General features: G+C 39.6%; 1 pseudogene; it reads left to right on the plus strand.

The window, feature by feature from the left end:
- Window positions 1-7082: 7082 nt before the first annotated feature.
- On the plus strand, window positions 7083-7900 carry LOC136150704 (nucleophosmin-like; annotated as a pseudogene).
- The last annotated feature ends 14841 nt before the right edge of the window (window positions 7901-22741 follow it).

Below are 22741 nucleotides of genomic sequence, written 5' to 3' on the forward strand. Positions count from 1 at the left end.
CAAGACATGTTAGCTATTCACATTATTTGCACTATCTTCCTCATACTTAACCTTCAGGGGCTTAAATTTCTTAGTCAAACACAATGTAGATCCAACTACTCAAAAAGTCAGTCAACCAAAGCCAGAAGCAGGCATTAAGTGGCCTGAAGACTATACAATTTGGGAGGATTATGAACGCAGCAAAGCCCCTGTCAGAAGCCAGGCGTTTGAGGATCCTGAAGTGTACATGACCAGCATCCTTTTCTATCCATCCTCCTCTGCCCTCCGCCATCACATTATGGAACACAGCATGTTCCTATGCCTTGTAAACTCTCTGGCTGTAAAACATAACAAATGTAGGAATTCTAGTCCTGACTCCACTGAGAGGTTCTTGGATCTTCTACAACTCATGGCTGAGACACTCATAGAATGCTTGAAGCTGGAAGAGACCAACTGGATGTTTTTATTATGAAAGTGTGCTTTACGTGCAGGTCCAGAGGCCAGCTCTGTAACTGGCTGGGTCCTGACATCCAGGAGGAGCAGACGGGGATGGTGAGGCTGCCAAAGAGCAGGGCCCCAAGCAGCTGCATGCTGTGCAAGTGTTGAGAGCCAGCTTTCTCAGACAGTGCTTGTATGGATGGCTCAAGTTACCCAATGCCTGGGTGAAGTGAGCTGTTATTTATTCTAAGAGAATAGAACTGAAGTGGGAAAAGAAGAGGATAAGAGTAAAAGAAAGGGAAAGCAAACGATGTTTCCTGCTTGTCCACTCAAAAGGCAAGGAGACATTTTCCTTAATGACTTCCCTCTGACAGGACAACACTCCCTTGAATACTTCACTACAAGGCAGTGAAAGGAGAGCCAGGCTGCGGGAGAGCGGGAGCATTTGAAGGCAAAAAAATGCAGAGAGTTTTCTTTTTTAAAAAAAATTTTCCTAGCAAACCATCCGAAACACATGCGGTTGTAACTATTTATCTATACTAAGCAAGCTTAATCATGAACATACTAATGAAATTTCCTCTCCCTTTGTGGGGGTCCAGGCAAGGGTAGTGTTATGAAAGAAGAAAAAAGGGAATATTGAAATTATCTTTATAGATCATCTATAAAATCCTTTTGAAGAAAGCAGTACAGCTCAGTGATTAACATGGCTTGGCTGCATTTCTTCTCAGCTGCATCCTGGATAAACCTTCCTTAACTTTGGTCTCCTAGAATGTGAAACAGGGAGGAACAAGGCGCCTGTCTCATTGGAGTGCTAGGGAGGCTGAATGAGACGAGACAAACCAAGCTCCTAGAAAGGCACCTATTAAGTGCTCTAAAAGTGCAGTATGAGCATCGGACTATTGGGTGTGGCTTGATACTTTCTTCATCCAACACATCAATCACTTCACTAGTCAAAGCAAATATAATCTGAAGCTTTCTTAAAAGTTATTGCTTAGTCACTCAATCATGTCCAGCTCTTTGCAATCCCATGGACTGTAGCCCATCAGGCTCCTCTGTCCATGGAATTTCCCAGGAAAGATACTGGAGTGGGTTGTTGCCATTTCCTCCTTCAGGGAATCTTCCCACCCAGGGATCAAACCCATGTCTCCTATTTGGCAGACAGACTATTTACCATTGAGCCACCAGAGAAGTCACAACAATTACTAAACTTTTTTTTCTTTTTCTTGATTGTTAACTTGCTGTTCCCCAAATTACAGCTTTGTGCTTTTAATTTTTAAAATGTGAAAAATCACTAACTGAAGGCCTCCAAGTTGAACATTTCTATAGAACACCAGCTATGGCTGAAACTGCTTTAAGAAACAGTGCTCTCAGATGAGAACATGATGTTTGGAAACCTGTCATTAATGTCCTGTTAACGCCTGAAATCTATTCTTGGGAGGATACTCAGATCTGTTGCAGAAGTAGAGTGAGGTCCTTGGCCCTGAGAAGTTTATCATTTAATAGAGCAACTGGCTGTAGACAGAATCACATAAATAAATGTAACAGAAGCACATAAGCAAACATTTATACATAGCTGAGCACAGCTGCTTAGGTTTACACAGGTGCAAAATAATATATCAGGGAAAATATTTTTAAATGGTTATTATAGAACTTGGCAACTAGCATACAGAGCAATGTAAGTTTTGAAACTGCATAGAACAACATACACATGGAATTCATAGTTGCTAAAAATATGTGGAGCCTAAAGAAGCTCAGAGATTAATGAAGAATCAAGGATTTCCAAATTTGGGGAAGTGAAAGGCAGAGGAAAAAAGGAAAGATATACCCATCTGAATGCAGAGTTCCAATGAATACCAAGGAGAGATAAGATAGCCTTCCTAAGTGATCAATGCAAAGAAATAGAGGAAAACAATAGAATGGGTAAGACTGAGGATCTTTTCAAGAAAATTAGAGCCACCAAGGGAACATTTCATGCAAAGATGGGCTCAATAAAGGACAGAAATGGTAGGGACCTAACAGAAGCAGAAAATATTAAGAAGAGGTGGCAAGAATACACAGAAAAACTATACAAAAAAGATCTTCATGACCCAGATAACCACAATGGTGTGATCACTCACCTAGGGACAGACATCCTGGAATGCAAAATCAAGTGGGCCTTAGGAAGCATCACTACAAACAAAGCTAGTGGAGGTGATGGAATTCCAGCTGAGCTACTTCAAATCCTAAAAGATGATGCTCTTAAAGTGCTGCACTCAATATGCCAACAAATTTGGAAAACTCAGCAGTGGCCACAGAACTGGAAAAGGTCAGTTTTCATTTCAATGCCAAACAATGCTCAAGCTACCGCAAAATTACACTTATTTCACAAACTAGCAAAGTAATGCACAAAATTCTCCAAGCTAGACTTCAACAGTATGTGAATTGAGAACTTCCAGATTTTCAAGCTGGATTTAGAAAAGGCAGAGGAACCAGAGATTAAATTGCCAACATCTGCTGGATCATAGAAAAAGCAAGAGAATTCCAGAAAAATATCTACTTCTGCTTCATTGACTATGCTAAAGCCTTTGATTACGTGGATCACAACAAACTGTGGAAAATTCTTCAAGAGATGGGAATACCAGACCACCTTACCTGCCTCCTGAAAACCTGTATGCAGGTTAAGAAGCAACAGTTAGAACTGCACATAGAAAAACAGAATAGTTCCAAACTGGGAAAGGAGTACATCAAGGCTGTATATTGTCACCCTGCTTATTTAACTTATATGCAGAGTACATCATGAGAAATGCTGGGGTGGATGAAGCACAAACTGGAATCAAGATTGCTGGGAGAAATATCAATAACCCCAGATATGCAGGTGACACCACCCTTATGACAGAAAGCAAAGAAGAACTAAAGAACCTCTTGATGAAAGTGAAAGAGGAGAGTGAAAAATCTGGCTTAAAACTCAACATTCAAAAAATGAAGATCATGGCATCTGGTCCCATCACTTCATGGGAAATAGATGGAGAAACAAAGAAAACAATGACAGACTTCTATTTTCGGGGCTCCAAAATCACTGCAGATGGTGATTGCAGCCATGTAATTTAAAGACGCTTGCTCCTTGGAAGAAAAGCTATGACAAACCTAGACAGCATATTAAAAACCAGAGACATTACTTTGCCAACAAAGGTCTATATGGTCAAAGCTATTGTTTTTCCAGTAGTCATGTATGGTTGTGAGAGTTGGACCATAAAGAAGGCTGAGCACCGAAGAATTGATGTTTTTGAACTGTGGTGTTGGAAAAGACTCTTGAGAGTCGCTTAGACTGCAAGGAGATCAAACCAGTCAATCCTAAAGGAAATCAGCCCTGAATATTCATTGGAAGGACTGATGCTGAAGCTGAAACTCCAATACTTTGGCCACCTGATGTGAAGAGCCAACTCATTAGAAAAGACTGTGATGGTAGGAAAGATTAAAGGCAGGAGAAGGGGACGACAGAGGATGAGATGGTTGGATTGCATCACCAGTTCAATAGACATGAGTTTGAGCATGCTCCGGGAGATGGTGAAGGACAGGGAAGCCTGGCGTGCTGCAGTCCATGGGGTCACAAAGAGCTGGATGTGACTGAGTGACTGAACAACAACAACAACAAATTTGGGGGAGAGCAAGCACAATGGATTTGAAATGAATGGGGCAGAACTGCTGTTGACAACCATTCATGATTGATATTTAAGCATTTCCAATATCCCAAGAAGGGCTTCCCTTGCGGCTCAAATGGTAAAGAATCTGCCTGCAATGCAGGAGACCCAGGTTGGATTCCTAGGTCATGAAGGTCCCCTGGAGAAGCAAATGGCAACCCACTTCAGGATTCTTACCTGGAGAATTCCATGGACAGAGGAGCCTGGCAGGCTACAGACCATGGGGTCACAAAGAGTCGGACACAACTGAGCAACTAACACACACAGTGAACCAAGAATAAGGCTTTAAATGAATCTCTCAACAATCCAAAAAGGTTGTGTCCTTGTTACTTCACATTTCACAGATGAGGAAACTGAAACTCTGGAAAATTCAGCACCTTCATTGCTAAGTGTCAGTGAGTGCCAGTACTGGCATCTGAACCTGGGTCTGTCTGATTTTAAAACTCCCAGTACACTGAGACAACCCAGAGGGCAGAGGGATGGGATGGGGAAGGAGATGGGATGGGGGTACACATGTACACCTGTGGGTGATTCATGTCAATGTATGGCGAAAACCACCACAATACTGTAAAGTAATTAGCCTCCAATTAAAATAAATAAATTAACAACAACAACAAAAAACTTCCTCTTAAGTTATTATTCCACATGCTTGCTGACATGAACTGAAAAGATGAGAGGTAAAAGTGATTAATTTTAAAGCAGATAGTGGGGTGACAGGCTGTTAACTAATCCTCTTAAAGCCCCAAATGAAGATTATGACAGGACCTAACTGTGCAGAAAAGAGGAGGAGGATATGGGAAGAGGAGTTTTGGGTGAGGAAGAGCCAGCCAGAGGGGCTTCATGGCATACATTTATCTACCATCTAAAGCATTACAGACAAACTCTTCCTTTATTACTAAGCAAATTGTTTTTACCTGAAAACTTAAACTCCCTAACAAACACTGCAGCATCACAATACCACATAGTAAAGAGCAGGTCATTCCAAACATGCGCGTAGATAACCATAGAGAGAATACTGGTTAAATATTTGATGACATGGTCGATTGGTAAATGAAGTGGAAAACTATCTGCTGCCCTAACAACTACTCCATCAAGTTACCTTCTCTGAATGAGTTCCTTGTACAGCTTTCTCTGTTAACCTACCCATTAGAGTAAGAGAGAATGTCTCGGAAGGATGGACCTGAACTCAAGTCTCACTGGCTTTGGACCCTAGACAAGCTTCATAAGAGCTGTAGGCATCATCTCTAACATATGCCTAGTAGATCTATCCTAGAGTTATGGAGAGGACTAACTGAGATGATACATGTGAAACACCTAGTATGAATACAATGCTTACCCCATAGTAAGTGCTCAAATATATTGCAAGTGCAAGTGTGCAGTCATGTCCAACTCTTTGGAACCCCAAGGACTATAGCCCACAAGCTTCCTCTGTTCATGGGATTCTCCAGCAAGAATACTGGAGCCATTGCCTCCTCCAGGGGATCTTCCTGACCCAGTCATTGAACCACATCTCCTGCACTGCAGGTGGATTCTTTACAGAGGAGCCACTGGGGAAACCTGCTCTAACATATTAGCTGTTATTATAAAAGATGTTAAAAGATAGGTAAAGCTCTTTATTAGCCCTTCAAGGCAATCAGAGGCATCCTTTCTTTTGCTACTGAAATTACCCATGATATTCTTCTGTTGAGGATATAAAAATCTACCATTTAGCATCTCTGAATTAGACAAGCACATTTGTGCTTTGGGTGGTACCACTTATGTGGGATAGAGATCTAGTTAAGCACGATACATTGGAACTCCAGTAGTCAAATCTTATAGCTGCAGTGGTCTGGGGTCGGGGGTGAGGGTGTACTGCTAATTTGAACATTTCCTCTCAGGTTTTTTGTTTCCCTCTGGCTTCTTGTGAAACTGCTTGCTGGGCTCAAATGCAGTCAGGGTTTGAAGTGCAGTTAAATGATGTTCCTATCGCACAGTTGTACAAAGTTTTGTTTGGGTGCTGTTCTATCAAAATTATGTAGGGGTGGAGTGCGGGAGGGAGTGCAATCTACTGCAGCTGTTCATCATTACCCAGATAAGCTGAAAAAGCCTCCCAATTAAACTTCATGTGTAATAAAGCCAATCAGTACATGAAAACAAGAATTTCTCATTTACTGAAATTATATTTGGCTTGTAATTGCTGTCTGGGAATGTTGAACCAGGTAGAAAACATTAAGAAAATTGTCCTCCTCCCCACAAATTTAAGCTTGGTGATCACTGAAGAAAAAAAAGAAAAGACCAAGAATTTCATTTGGTAGCCTAAGCTGTTTTTGTTCTGCTTTCAGTGTAAGAATAGAAATATACATTATTTCCTCTGTTGTAAAATAATAAACTAAAGCATACTTGCAACTTAACACCTGAAATAAATGTATGGGGCATATAAATGTTTTCCTAAGTCCTTATGGTTTAAAAATCTAAACAACAGAAATTAATTTGAAAACATATTTTCCTTACATGTATGTTTCATCTTATCAGAGAAAGAAAACAAAGTAAAGAAAATGAAGCATTTCTGTAAATAAAAGATGGATGCATCACCATAAAAATTAATAAAGCCAGTCAAATGATACCATTTTTTGAAATCTTGTTGCATATATATTACTGTACTATGCTGGATGATCAATATAGTATTAAGGGTGAGAAGAATTAAGCCTCATTAATTTTGTGACTAATAGGCCCTCAAATATTTATTGAAATGACTTTAACTTTATTGAACTGAATTATATTGACTTGAATCAGGACAATTATAAGTCACTGCCACTATACTTAAACCTCCAATCTAACTAAAGAATTAAAATATAAATGCATGAAATTTTGAATAATACAACTATGAATAACAATACATGACTATAAATATATTTTTAAATGACTGTTCTCCAGAACAGTAGTTGTTTATCACTGTCCACCTTCTCTGCAACCAAACATGTGCCATCAACCTCATGGAAAATTCAGTGAATGTGGGGATGGACCCTGAGGTTCCAGAACTATCTTTTTGGTTGTGAACTAAAGGCCAATGAAGATTATGATGAAAATGAGCTACAGTTATCTTAAGAACAGTCAGCTCAGGGGCTAGTGCAAAGGATGAATTGCACACTATTGAAGCAGAGGCAGTGAATTATGTAAGCAGTCCAATTAAATTAGCACTGGCAACGTTGAAAATGTCTATTCAGCCAACAGTTTCCTGTGAGAGCTTTGAAATAACACCACCTGTGATCTTACGATTGAAGTGTGGTTCAGTGCTTGTGCATATTAGTGCACACACTCAGTAGCTGTAAAGGAAGATACAGATTCAGAAGATGAAGAGAAGGAGGATGTGAAACTCTTTAAGTATATCTGGAAAACCTTCCTTCTCCCAGAAGTGATATAAAATTAACAGAAGAAAAGTAAAGTTTGCTGCTGCTGAAGATGACTACGATGTTGATTTTGGTAATAAGAAAGTTAAAGAAAAAAAGCTCCAGTAAAGAAATCCATATAAGACACTCCAGCCAAAAATGCACAAAAAACAAACCAGAATGGAAAAAACCTCGAAAACTTCAACACCAAGAGCAAAGGTCAAGAATTCTTAAAAAAAATAGGAGAGAACTCCTAAAACAAGGGAAGAACCTAGTTTTGTAGAAGACATTAAAGCAAAAATACAAGCAAGTATAGAAAAAGACTGTTTCCCAGAGTGGAAGCCAACTTCATCAACTATGTGAAGGATTATTTCCAGATGACTGATCAGGAAGGAGTCTATTCAAGCTCTCTGGCAGTGGAAGTGGAAGAAGTCTCTTTAAAAAAAAAAGTTTAAATGGTTTATTAAAATTTTCCATCTAATTTCATTTCTGTAACAATTGACCTCTGGCAATCCTTTTCATAATGAAGAAGAGAACCTTCCCTACCATGTCTGATAAATGCTGCCCAGGTTCCATTGCCAAGAGTGTGTTGTCCAAAGTGCCTAGTTTAGTTTTTAAACAAGGAAAACCACCCTTTGCTTGGTTTTAAGTACACATGAAATGTTATCATAGGGCATAGGTATAGGGGTGGTATGACAAATGGAAATGGTGAAGAGACAAATATACACATGAAATAAATTCTTCTTTATAGTCCCACTCTCACATCCATACATGACTACTGGAAAAACCATAGATTTGACTAGATGGACCTTTGTTGGCAAAGTAATGTCTCTGCTTTTTAATATGCTATCTAGGTTGGTCACCTTAGATAAATATAAATAAATAATGATAGACACACAGAAAGTTGCGAAAATGGCACACAGAATCCCATGGATCTTTTACACAGCTTCCATGGTGCCACCTTATGTGACTATAGTATTATATCAAAACCAGGGGATGGGATTGGTACCATACTGATAACTAGACTACAGACTTCATTTGACATTCACTTTTTGCCTGCTACTCAATTGTGTGTGTACGTGTGTGTGTGTATATGTGCTTATAAGCATGTGTAATTCTATGAAATTTAACCCCCTGTATAGAACTGTGTAACCACTACCAAGTCAGGACACAGAACCATTCCCTCACCACAAAGCGACTCTTTCCGTATACCCCATTGTAATCACACCTACCTTCTACCACAGTCACTAATCTGTTCTCCGTTTTTATTGCTTTGCCATTCTGAGAATGTTATATAAGTAGAATCATATAGTATGTAACCTTCAGAGACTACCTTTTTCCATTAAGCATAATGCCCTTGAAATCCATCTAAGTTGGTTCATTATGTCAATTGTTTGTTTGTTTTTATGGTTGAGTAGTATTCCATGATATGGACATACCAGTGAGTGTTTAGGCATTCACCCAATAAAGGACATTTGGGTTGTTCCCAAGTTACGGCTACTACAATTAAAGCCGCTATGAACATTCATGTATAAATACTTTTGTCAGTCTAAGTTTCCATTTCTCTGGGATGAATGCCCAGAAGTACAAATACTGGGTGGTACAGTAGTTGCATTGTTAGCTTTGAAGAAACTCTCCTACATCCCCACCCGCATGTATGAGAGATTCGGCTGTTCCACACGCTCTCCAGTATTGTTTTACTACTGTTTTTCATTTTAATCATCCTTGTATGGTGTAGTGATATCTCATTGTGGTTTTTTTTTTACCAATAATTTGCTTTTCCTAAATGTTGCTGTTGTTCAGTTGCTAAGTCATGTCCAACTCCTTTGTGATCCCATGGACTGTAGCCCACCAGGCTCCTCTGTCCATGGGTTTTCCCAGGCAAGAATATTAGGGTGGGTTGCCATTTCCTTCTCCAGGGGATCTTCCTGACCCAGGGATCAAACTCAGGTCTCCTGCATTGAGGGCAGATTCTTTGCCACTGAGCCACCAGGCTCAATACACAACAATTAAAGAGATGTCATATGAGAGTTAATTGATGGCCAAATTGTATGAACTATTTTTCTCTTCCATTTTGGTGATTTTTTAGTATTGACTTTATGTTAGAATCACCTGGGAAGCTTTAAAACCATCTCCAAGTCCAGACTTTACATACATGCCTGCTAAGTCACTTTGGTCATGTTTGACTCTGTGCAATGCTTTGGACTGTTCAGTCATGTCTGACTCTTTGTGATCCTATGAACTGTAGCCCACCAGGCTCCTCTGTCCATGGGATTCTCCAGGCAAGAATACTGGAGTATGGGTTGCCATGCCCTCCTCCAGGGGATCCTGCCAACCCAAGGATCGAACCCATGTCTCTTATGTCTCCTGCACTGGCAGCAAAGTTCTTTACTACCAGTGCCACCTGGGAAGCCCAAGTCCAGACTATACCTCAGACCAATTAAATTTGAATCTCTCAGGGCAAACCCAGGTATCGTTCCTTATTTGTTAAAATTATCCAGATAATTATAATATGCAACCAAGGTTGAGAACTAATGTTGAATCTAATTTTTACACAAACACCAGAAATATAATCATAATTAAAGCTCTTTGCTGACTTTCTCATAAGCTATGTGCAGATAAAACCCAAGCTCACTGACCAGCCTCTCCAAATCTTGCTCCCTACATTATCTCCAGCCCTAATAACCTCCACTTTCTCTCCACATTTTATGCTCTGGTAGTAACAAATTATTTGTAGCTTGCCATGCAGTTAGAACCTGAGGATTTACTTTTTTTAAAGCAAAAATTCTAAATGATCCGGAGGCACAATAATATTTGAAAGACACTATACTTCCACTAATTGCAAAGTGATTTAATTGTTTTTTATTACTCTATTCTTCATCTATACATTCATCCAAAAAGTATTAATTGAGGACCTTATATGTAGAAGGCACTGAAGAGAATAACTTAAGGTTCAGTGTTGGAAAATCCTGGCAGAAAATTAAAAAATGTAACAAGTACCAGGGTGGGTAAGCACAGGGTTTTAAGGAAATTACAAGTGTGGCACCCCACCCAATGATAGTAGATGTAGTTTGAGACTTGAAGGATGAGTAGAATTAGCCAGGCAAAGAGGGACAGAGGCAAGAAATAGAGAAAAGAGCATGTTTAAAGGTTAACAATAGAAAGACATGCCTTGTTCAGAAAATTTTAAGATCTTTGGTATGGCTGGAGGAAGAAGGAAAAGGAATAAACATAAACATATAAATGCTCAAATATTTTAATCACATTACTTTAATGTCTCTAATAAAGTAATATCAATAAATAAGAATCAATGGCTATGAAAGGGTGAAGTCATTTTTCTTAAGCAAATAGTAATTGCTAATTGCAGCCTGAAGGACTTTTGAAGATTCACTTGGAAATAATCTTCACCTCATTAAACTCTATTAACAGCATTTTTTTTTTAAGCTTCTAACCCTGCCCAAGAATCATTGACCTCAACTTCAGGGTCAAGAGATTTGCTTCAGGCACTTATTTCAGACCCAAGATTTTATGGGAACTAAGTACTCTCTCTTAATCCAAGCGTTCATCTCTGCTGAAGGAAATTGCTCTGTTCTCTAAATGACACTAACACTTCACTTCTCAAATGCATGTCAGCTGCGTTGCTGAACAACTACAGCATATGTCATTCTGCTGCCTGAGTCGGCCACTCAGAGAAGCTGCCCTTCCCACAGTGTGTGTGTGTTTGGAGAGGCTGAGGGGATTAAAATAGAAGATCCCAACTGAAGCAATTTACATTGCCAAAATTGCTGCAGTACTCCATCGGAACCAAAAGGTGATGAATTCTTCAACTGAACTGTTGAAAAAGTTACCAAGAAAACTGAAAAGGAAAAGGAAGGAAGCAAAGTTTCATTTTCAAAGGTTAACTTAAAAAAAAAAAAAAAAAGCAAGTCTCGTCTCACTGGGGATCTTTGCTATTCCAGAATGGCTTTAAGTTCACTCAGGGATATTTTAGTTTTATTTATGTTTTGGCAAAATTTATGAGCTGCATATCATTTCCTGAAAACAAGAAAAAAAAAGAAATACTGTCACTGCCAACACTGAAATAAGTTTCATTTTATCAAGCAAAATTATTCAGGCTCACAATTTTTAAAAAGAAAAAATTTACCCCGGATGCTACAGAGGACTTTTCTTCTTCTTCTGGAATTCTGAGAAGAATAAAGTCATGGTGTCTACTTGTGGGAGCAATTCTGCATCAGAAGACTCTGACCTGGATGTCTTCACCGACCAACTATGAATGAGGACTTGCCGCTGCCATCACAACAAAGTCTTAATTAAGAACCTTTCTGAACATGAGGCCATGTAGAGAGACTACCTATGGAGCAGATCTTCTGATAAATTTGAGAGTATTTCAAGAGCCCCCAGAGCAGAACATCTGAAATCAGGGCTATCTTAGAAAATCTAAGCCATGTCAGCACTGTTCCTACCCTCAATTGACTTACCATATTAACCCTGTTGACATGGATGAAGACCAAACCAAAGAAATAAGAACATGTGATAAATATGGTTAAGAATACATATTCTCAACCAGTTATATTTTTTCACTGTCAGCAGTTATCAAATCCTTTGAAGGCTGAAAACGCTATAATGGAAGGGGACATCAAAAAGCCCCACTAGCCAACTTCTCAAGCTACTCATCTTTGCCACTTTATGTAATAAAAGTAAAAACAACACACTCTCTTAACCAGAACTGAAGCTAGGGAGGGGTGTGTGTTTGTGTGTTGGGACAGGTCAGAGCTTGAATATAACACTAAAGAGATTCTACCCATGTCATTATTAAATATCTTAAGCCAATATCATTGCATTTGTGACTGCCCTCTTCAAAAGGTAACTCTGAGTGAGACAGGCCACCCCTTAGAATATCAACAGCCCTTGATACTTCCCTAAGGACAGCCTGAGACTAGCAGGGTCTTTCTCTCCTGCCTTGAATCCATGTTCACCCAACTTTGGCCCTTTGGTTAATGGAGCATTCAATATGAAAATAAATAAAACTCCTCCAAATCACTGCCAGTGTTATGGCGATTGATCTTCCCCAAACTCCTACATTGTGTGTCTCTTTCCCACCCATCCCCTGGGATGGACAGGCAGAAGAGCAGCAAATTTCAAAATAACTTTTTCCTCCTTTCCTCCCCACCCCCGACTCCTTCCTTGAGTCTTTGTCCTCTGCCCTATAAGTGTTTTGTTTTTTTCCCTCTTGTCATCTGGCAGCCAAGAATATTGACTGTGGCTTAAAGAAATAACCTCATATTATGGAAACAACTTTTTATTAAGACAGCTGACTACATATGTTAGTGCATGCACTCATTCTTTAGATTGCTATGCCATTTTAGGACACAGAGAGGATTTGGATGCAGTCTTCATGCTATTTTTTAAAATTTCATGTGCTGTGGAAAAAAAAGCAAAGCTTGCCATTTTTCATTTTTGCAAGATTATGAGGATTAAGGAGTATTTTTTTCCATCCCAAGATTTAACACGACTTTGAAAATTGCCCGTTAACTCCCAATGAAATCTTGATATTGTAAAGCCTGAACAATCTTTAAAAAGCAAAAGCAAAATATAGTTAATTAACAAGGAAACAAAGGTTCCTTTCAAAGAATGACATGGTACATTTCCGGAGTCTGGCCCAGAAAAGATGAGAAAGGTGATCCTCACACATTGGGAAGTTCAAGCCTCTAGGCACCATTGTCTTTCTGCAAGTGTGCACTTTCCAGCTCACATAAGAGACCCTGGCATGCTTCTAAGCTGGCTGCTCCTTTCTTGCCCTTCCCTCTCCTGTCTCTTTTATAACCCTTTCTCTTCTCTTCTATAGGAACTAAGCTGCAGGATGGTAAAAGGAAATTATTTCATTAGGGTAGAGAAGGAAAAAGATAGAGCTTTAGTCCCAAACCTTGGAAGTCAAATGTGCTGTGTAAGAAAAACAGCTGCCTGCCAAGCCACCAGCTGAGTCTCCTTAAGTGGCAGAGCCTTGCTAAAGCAGATGCCGAAGGGAGAGAGCAGTGCAGGGTGGGGACAGGGAAGAGACAGAACCAAGACTTGCACCTTGGCTCCATGTTCACAATTCTCTCGATCCTACCATCCTTTCCCTCTCTATTTGAGCAGGAGCAGTGCTCTCCAGACATCTAGAGTGCTCTGCTGGCAGTCATAACTTCTCTCTCACAAACTGCAAGGAAAGTGAAAAGATTACTAATCTTCTCTACCTTGGATTGCACAAAATGTCTATTTCTTAGATTGTTGCATAATGTTCTCACTCTGAAAACTAACCTAGAAATAGTTTTGAAAAGTAAGATGCTTTTAAAAACTTGGATTTAAGATTCCATCCCAAACCAGAAAAGAACAGTTAATCCTTAGGGGGGGAAATATTGCAAGGCATGTGCTTACTCTCACTGACTCTTGCTCATCCTGTCATGCTTTATCTCCAGCACGCTTCAGAGAGGAGGAGATGCAGAATGTATTAAAGTGGTCTGGGTTTTCAGTTCATGATCACACCCAAAATGGATGCTGGTGGGTTTCCTACATGCAGTGGGGGAAGCTGGCTCCTCAATCCCGCCTCTGGGGGGCTCAGATTTGGGAACAGCTATGAACTTCTTTAAATACCTATTTTATTAGTGTCTCTATTAATACTTTTGGATGGAAATCTTGGAAACCTCACATTTATTTCTGTCCTCATAATGAGAGGATATTCAAATTATTTAATTGTTTGATGACTGGGGGTCTTTTTTTTTTTAATTAAAATCCATCTGACCCACCTCTTTCCCTTTGTCATCTCACTTCCTTTCTAACTCTTTCTCAAGGGGAAGGCCTTGTCAAACTGATCCAGCAAATTGTAAGACATTGGCTGGATGACAATTCACTAGGAAGCAGGGTCAATCTTCATCAGTAGACCCCAGCTCACTTGCATTTCTTATGGTCCTTCTAGAGAACAGATGTAACTGTTCAACATCCTTGGTCCACGAAACTATTAAGAGGGTGCCTTAAAATCTCCTGGCTGAGCACTACAAATACTACCCTATTAGATTTTAATCACTAAGTCTTCATGATAATCCATGAGGTATGTACTAATATTATTTCCATTTTACAAATGGGAAGAATGAGTCTCAAAGAGTGTCAGTAAGTACAAGTAGAGAGATAGCATCTAAAAGGAGGCAGTCTCTTCAGCCCTTGCTCTTGACCTCTAAACTATGGAGCATTTCACCTTAAACTCTACTGCTGGACATGCTACATGAGTCCTGATATCCTGCCAAGGGTGCTTATGCCCAGTGCTCCCAGAGTGGGGAGTGAGCAGGGTGGGGAGGGTCCTTCTACAGGCCATGGACAGCTATAATCTAAGCAGAGGCAGGAAGAAAGCCATGACCACCCACTCATTCCTATATGGGTTCTCGTTTTTTAAACTTCATGAAAACCATCCTTCAGTCCTGCCATAACTGTTCTTTCTAAGGGCAAGGCATATATCTGTAGACCACAGTTTTATCTCCCAGTCTCCCATCAGTGGGTGATTGGACTCTTTTGTGTTTTCCTTGTCATGAACAGCACTGCTGTGAACCTTCTCAAGATCATGCCCTATTGCACATGTGTGGGTTTCTCCTAGGAATTCAGGGAGATGCGGAAAAGCTGGGTCACAGGCATGAGGATGGACTTTACATTTACTTTACAGTTCCCTGGCAAGTGTAATTCCTAGTTTAGGTTCAAATGGGGACCTCATTCCACAGGAAAGTAGTTCCTCCAAAGATGTGAGTCAGGAGCCCTGCAGACTCTAGATTGTGGAAAATAGCATAGTGACGAGCCTTAGGCCACAGATAGCTAAGGACTTTACTTACGGCAGTGTAGAAGGGCTGTGAGCTAACATTAGAACCACGTTAGGAAGATCTGTGTTTTTATGATGTCTTTTTATGATCGAGTTAAGAGTTTAGCAAACTATGGGTAATTACTTTCATACTGTGGGGGCTCAGTCATTCTCAATAAATTCTTTTACTGGTTTGTTGCAAATATTCAAATTAAGGAGCTTCTCCAAATATTGTTATTGCTACTCCCTGATGTGGGGGAGTGATGTAAGTGCACTAACAAATATAGCAAGATTCTAGTATCTGCAGGGAGCAATCAGGTAAGTCAGATACTGTTTGCAGATATTGCCTTACTGGCTTGTGTGGGTATGCTACATTAAGCCACCATTGTAGAGATGCTTCTCCATGCCAGTTACACAGAACTGTTTTCCTTTTCAAGAAAGAATCCAAATTATGTATTTTTTAATCTCTGATTTTAATTTTTTTTAAGTTTTCTCTCTTCTCCTTCCTGCCAAATTATTAGACATCATTTCACTTTCTTTTATAATTGTGCTTGCTTTTCCCCTTATGAAATAGTTTTATAATCCACTGTAGGCTTAGAAACCACTAGTCAAACCTGCTATCATTGTAGGTAATAGAAGAGTAAACGAGGTCCGAGAGAGTCTGGAGAGGCTTTCTTCCAAGTAAAATGAATCTCACAGACTTAACTTCTAAGGGTTAAAGACCTTTTTTGCTCACTTGCTTGTTCTCAGTTGTGTTTTCAGTGGGAGAAGAAAGAAGAAACTAAATGCCAAAATTCAATCTATTTAAGATAATTGAGCAAAGGATTCAGATCACAATTCAGATTCTATTTCAATCCTGAAGATTGATTTCTATGTGATTAAGTAAGAAACTTAATCATCCTACCCTCTCTCAGTTTATGGAACTAGAAAATGAAAATGGCCACCTCTCCTAAGGTAGAGAAAAGGCTTAATTATCATCATGTACCTATTTCTTCAGCTGGATAACCTTACCACAGCATAAGCATTATCCTAGTGAATTAAGATTACTTAGAGCGTGTTGATCCCTGGTTAGAAACCTCTAGGAAAGTCCCAAGTTTCTAAGCCTTTCATTAGGCAAAGAGCCAAGTAGCTGAGCTTTCCCAACAGATATTCCAACTGGTACAGAAACATCATACCAGGCCTGAAGGCAACTATTTTACATAGTTGAGGAGAAAAAACCCAGAATATTGGATATCTAGAAATCAAAGTTTGTCTTAAATCATTATAATAAAGTAGTGTACGCAAGTGGATCAAGTGAAAGAAAAAGTCAAGGAGAATGGTACATTTATTCTTCTAATTATCTTTTACTAAAATATGCCAAAGCAGATAACAGCAAGCTCAGTGTGGTATATTGCAAACATGACCACAAACTTGTCACTTTTGGCCAGTAGGACATTAGCAAAGTGGACACGAGCAGAAGCAGACTCTTGCACACTGGAACATGCCTTCTTATTGTTCTGATAACCTGCCTCTACCATGTAAAGAAGCCTAGACTAGCCTGCTAGAGAACACAAGAACTTTTAAAGGAGAAGCAAGTTCCCCAGCTGACAGCCACCCAACCCCCTCAAAGTAGAGCAACCCATAGCCGACTTCAGACACATGAGTCTGAAATTCAAAAACAAATGCAAAGAACCATCCAGATAAGCCTAGCCTAAATTGCTAAGCCCAAAATCATACACTGAGTAAATAGTGATTATTTTAAGCACTAAGTTTTGAGGTGGCTTGCTACTCCATAATAAACCGTTGCTACATTGAATGTTTATTTCTCCTTCTTTCTTGCTGTCAGACTTCAAATCAGTCAAGTGATTTAGAGGATGGTGACCTAATCCCCTCCTCTAAGAATGAGTCTTGATTGATCTAGACCATTGATCTACTATCTTGCCATTTACAGTTTATTGTCTATGCCATTGATATCTACAAGTTGCAAATGATCTATTGCTATTGACTGATGAATAATGAAATCTGAGGGGGGCAATCTGTTAGGAGGCTGGATCTTTTTCCACTTCTAAATACTATCATGTATGGCTCTGGGACCTGGAATTGCTACGGCCCAAGGATAATCAAGATACAGAGAGAAGAAAAACCAAGAGACTCGCCTTAAAGCAGCGCTCGAGCTCTCACATCCTGTGACTGTGGCCCCTGCTTCTGGGCCTCTAGTGATGGGAGAACCTGGATTTCTCTACCGCCTGTGTCAGTTTGAGTAGGGGTTTTGTTTCTCGCCCTCCTTGAATACTCACTCCCTGTACAGCAGGACATGCCAGCTAACAGCTAGAAATGTCACTCGAAATAAACATTTTACAGCTACTGCATAAAAATGTTTACCTTTTAAAAATAGAAACACATTAACAAACAAAATATTTATTTTTCATGTTTCCACACACTTTGATTTTATTACATTCTGGAAATATTCTTTGATGTAAAAAGAAACAAAATTATGCTGGTGTAGCAGTGAATACAGTTTTGGGTACATAATTTCAGAGCTACATATAGGCTTGGGTAGTTATAACCAAAGTCAGTTCTGAGACCTAAAGAAAAACGTATTTATTCATCTGTTATCAAATAAACTGGTAAATTTGGCCTTTATAAAGTGCTAACTATAATAATCTTGGAGCATAGTTTTTCTACTTGTGGATGGAAGTAACTTTCAATAGAAATTAGTAAATACTATGTAAAAGACAGCCCTTTGTAAACCCAAGCAAGACCAAATGAGAGACAGAGTAAGATGTCTGCTGCTGCTGCTAAGTCGCTTCAGTCGTGTCCGACTCTGTGCGACCCCATAGACGGCAGCCCACCAGGCTCCTCTGTCCCTGGGATTCTCCAGGCAAGAATACTGGAGTGGGTTGTCATTTCCTTCTCCAATGCATGAAAGTGAAAAGTGAAAGTGAAGTTGATCAGTCATGTCTGACTCTTCGAGACCCCATGGACTGTAACCTACCAGGCTCCTCTGTCCATGGGATTTTCCAGGAGTTGCCATTTCCTTCTGAGTGGGTTGCCATTTCTTTCTCCATAAAATGTCTGCTGACCACTTAAAAGAATTTTGAGCTAAGGAACACTGAGTAAGTATGAAATTGTTTTTATCCATTTTTAAAAGTCTGTGCATCTGTGATTACCTCCACATTGATACAGAACTTAAGTGCAACAAACTGCCAAATGTTCATTTCTGGAATCAAAAATAATGTTAAGCAAGAGTCCGCATCCACTCTGCATATAGCTTACTCCTGAATGAATTCAGTGAAATGACACATCAGATGTCTTTTTTAGAGGATGATTTTTTTCCTCTGCATGCATTTGCCAAAATGCATTCCTTTACTTTCAGAGATTCCTCAATAGGTTTCTCTTGAAGAGCTCCTTGGTCTAATTAGTGGAGAAATGCATGGGACCCAATACAAGGCTCTGAGAAGTATTGCTGGGTTTTTTTTGTTGTTGTTATTGTTAACTTTGTCTATCCTGTTATCTGTTAAGATGAGACTTTGTGAAATGCCACTTTAATATAATCTATTGACTTGGCAATATTGATAGGCAATGAGGTTCAAAAAGGACACAGTAGTAAAAATTGTGTAGATATGTTGAGGCTGGATAATTGGGAAAACAGTGGTTATTTTAACATGAAAGGAAGATGAAGAAGGTTTCAGGTGTGGGGAAATGATGAGTTCTACTCTGAGCATATTGAGTTTGATGTGAAGACCCCTTTTGGGCTATAAGTGTTCATTAGCTGGAAATTTAGGACTAGAGCTTACTAAACAAGGTTTCCCTGGTAGCTCAGATGGTAAAAAAAAATCTGTCTACAATGCAAAAGACCTTGGTTCAATTCCCTGGGTTGAGAAGACACCCCTGGAGAAGAGAATGGCAACCCACTCAAGTATTCTCGTCTTGAGAATTCCATGGACAGACCATGGGGTTGCAAGTGTTGGAAACGACTGAGTGACTAATACACACAAAGCTTACTAGAATGATCCTTATCAGAGATTAAGGTTTCATAGTCACATACAGAAGTAACAATTAAAGCCAGGGCAATAGATTAAATTTGGGGAGGAGCTTATGAAAAGAGAAGAAAGCATGCCAAAGGCAAAACATCTCATTGTATTTAGGGAGTCTGATCAGAGAGTCCATATCATTTCTGTCCTTTATTGTGCCCATCTTTGCAAGAATTGTTCCCTTGGTATCTCTAATTTTCTTGAAAAGATCTCTAGTCTTCCCCAATCTTTTATTTTCCTCTATTTCTTTGCATTGATCACTGAGGAAGGCTTTCTTATCTCTCCTTGCTATTCTTTGGAACTCTGCATTCAAAGGAGTATATCTTTCCTTTTCTCCTTTGCCTTTAGCTTCTCTTCTTTTCACAGCTATTTGTAAGGCCTCCTCAGACAACCATTTTGCCTTTTTGCATTTCTTTTTCTTGGGGATTGTCTTGATCACTGCCTCCTGTACAATGTCACAAACTTCCATCCATAGTTCTTCAGGCACTCTATCGGATCTGATCCCTGGAATCTATTTGTCACTTCCACTGTATAATCATAAGGGATTTGATTTAGGTCATACCTGAATGGTCTAGTAGTTTCCCCTACTTTCTTCAATTTAAGTCTGAATTTGGAAATAAGGAGTTCATTATCTGAGCCATAGTCAGCTCCCAGTCTTATTTCTGCTGACTGTATAGAGCTTCTTCATCTATGGCTGCAAAGAATATAATCAATCTGATTTCAGTATTGACCATTTGGTGATGTCCATGTGTGGAGTCTTCTCTTGTGTTGTTGGAAGAGGGTGTTGGTTATAACCAGTGTGTTCTCTTGGCAAAACTCTGTTAGCCTTTGCCCTGCTTCCTTCCGTACTCCAAGGCCAAATTTGCCTCTTACTCTAAGTATTCCTTGACTTCCTACTTTGCATTCCAGTCAAGAATGGGAATACCAGACCACCTGACCTGCCTCCGGAGAAATCTGTATGCAGATCAAGACACAACAGTTAGAACTGGACATGGAACAACAGACTGGTACCAAATTGGGAAAGGAGTACTTCAAGGCTATATATTGTCACCCTGCTTATTTAATTTATATGCAGAGTACATCATGCAAAATACTGGGCTGGATGAAGCACAAACTGGAAACAAGGTTTCCAGGAGAAATATCAGTAACCTCAGATACACAGATGACACCACCATTATGGCAGAAAGCAAAGAAGATCTAAAGAGCCTCTTGATGAAAGTGAAAGAGGAGAGTGAAGAGGTTGGCTTAAAGCTCAACATTTAGAAAACTAAGATCATGACATCCAGGCCCATCACTTCATGGCAAATAGATGGGGAAACAATGGAAACAGAGAGACTTTATTTTCTTGCACTCCAAAATCACTGCAGATGGTGACTGCAGCCATGAAATTAAAACATGCTTGCTCCTTGGAAGAAAAACTATGACCAACCTAGATATTATATTAAAAAGCAGAGACATTACTTCACCAAAAAAGGTTAGTCTACTCAAAGCTATTGTTTTCCCAGTAGTCACGTATGGATGTGAGAGTTGGACCATAAAGAATTGGCGTTTTTGAACTGTGGTGTTGGAGAAGACTCTTGAGAGTCCCTCGGACTGCAAGGAGATCAAACCAGTTCATCCTAAAGGAAATCAGCCCTGAATATTCATTGGAAGGACTGATGCTGAAGCTGAAACTCCAAACCTTTGGCCACCTGATGTGAAGAGCCAACTCATTAGAAAAGACCATGATGGTGGGAAAGATTGAAGGCAGGAGAAGGAGACAACAGAGGATGAGATGGTTGGATGGCATCACCAACTCAATGGACATGAGTTTGAGTAAACTCTGGGAGCTGGTGATGAACAGGGAGGCCTGGCGTGCTGCAGTTCATCGGTCACAAAGAGCTGGATATGACTGAGTGACTTAACTGAACTGAACTGATGGTAAGAACCTAAGCTTTATGGAAAAGGCTAAGAATTGAAGGAGTGCAGGGGAACAATGAATGGCCAATGAGCACTGTCTTAGTATGTCATTGATGAAAGGAATGAGAAAGATAGGTTGGTAATTTAAGCAAGAGAATAGGGGGAAAACTCACATTTTTAAAATATAGGATGGCCTAAGCTTTTCTGTAGGCAAAGCAAGTGATTCCAGATGCAAGCAAAAAGGGAAATAGTTGATAAAGTAACATTTCAAAGAAGTGGGGGACTGAGGTCAGGTGCCTGGTTGCTATTGATGTAAGACAAATTGATAAAGCCTTTTTAGAGAGCAATGTGATAATATCTATCAAAATTGTGAGTACCCTTTGATCTAGCAATTTCACTAAAACAATTCTGCCCCACAGATAAACTATAGCAGGTGTGCAAGGATATTCATCATAATATGAATTGTAATAGCAAGAAATGGAGAACCTAAATGTCTTTCAATAAAGAAACATCTAAATAAATCATGGTAGACCTCTTCTACAGGATAACACACAAGCATTAGAAACAATTATTTACCACACACACACACACACACACACACACACACACACACACACACACACATATGGAATGAAGCTGAAAAGGAATGAAGTTCAGTACCTTGCCACTGTACTGTGGAGTGGACTGCATAGCTCTCCTGGAGCAAGAACAGGTCTGTTTTCTTGGCTTGTATACCCATACCCTAGCATAGAGCTTGACCCAGAGCAGGTGCTCAATAAATACTTGCTAAATGGAATGCTGATTTTAGAAACATGTTGCAGAATAACATGTAAAATGCAAAAATATACATGCTTAAAATATATATGTGTAGGTTGGCATGTGCATAGGAAAAAGTTCTGGAAGACTATTCAGCAAATTAGTTATCTTTGGGAAGTAGGGTTGGATGGGAAGTAGAGCAAGAGAAATAAGTACATATACTTACTTTATTGTGACTTTTATCTAAGTATTTTAAATTTTTATTTATTTATTAATATTCATTTGGCTATGCTGTGTCTTAGTTTAGGCATACAGGATCTTCATTCTTTGTTGCAGTATGTGGGATCTTTAGTTTCAGCATGCAAGCTCTTAGTTGCAGCATGTGGGATCTAGTTCCTCAATCAAGGATTGAACCTGGGCACCCTGCTTTGGGAATGCGGAGTCTTAGCCACTGGATCACTAGGAAAGGCCCTACACTATTATTTTAATCACTTCTGTATTTTCAAATTCTTAAATTCAAACATGGATTTCTTTCATAATTTCACTATGTCAATAAAAGACACAAAAATCACCGTGAAAAGGAAAGAAGAGTGTAATAGAATGAACTAACCTTGAACAGGGTCAACCTCCCTCCCTGAAAGAAGGTAGTAAGCAAAGCCAATGTTACAGAAAGGAGGAGAAACTGAGGAGCCCCATAATTTTTATCAGTAAAGTAGGAGCCAGTGTCACCCCTAAGAGTGAGGGTGGTGGTAACTGGCATCTGAGAAAGATCGTGAAGGTTCAGAACATGGACTCTGT

The sequence above is a fragment of the Muntiacus reevesi genome, chromosome 19, assembly GCF_963930625.1.
Source record: "Muntiacus reevesi chromosome 19, mMunRee1.1, whole genome shotgun sequence".
Lineage (NCBI taxonomy): Eukaryota > Metazoa > Chordata > Mammalia > Artiodactyla > Cervidae > Muntiacus > Muntiacus reevesi.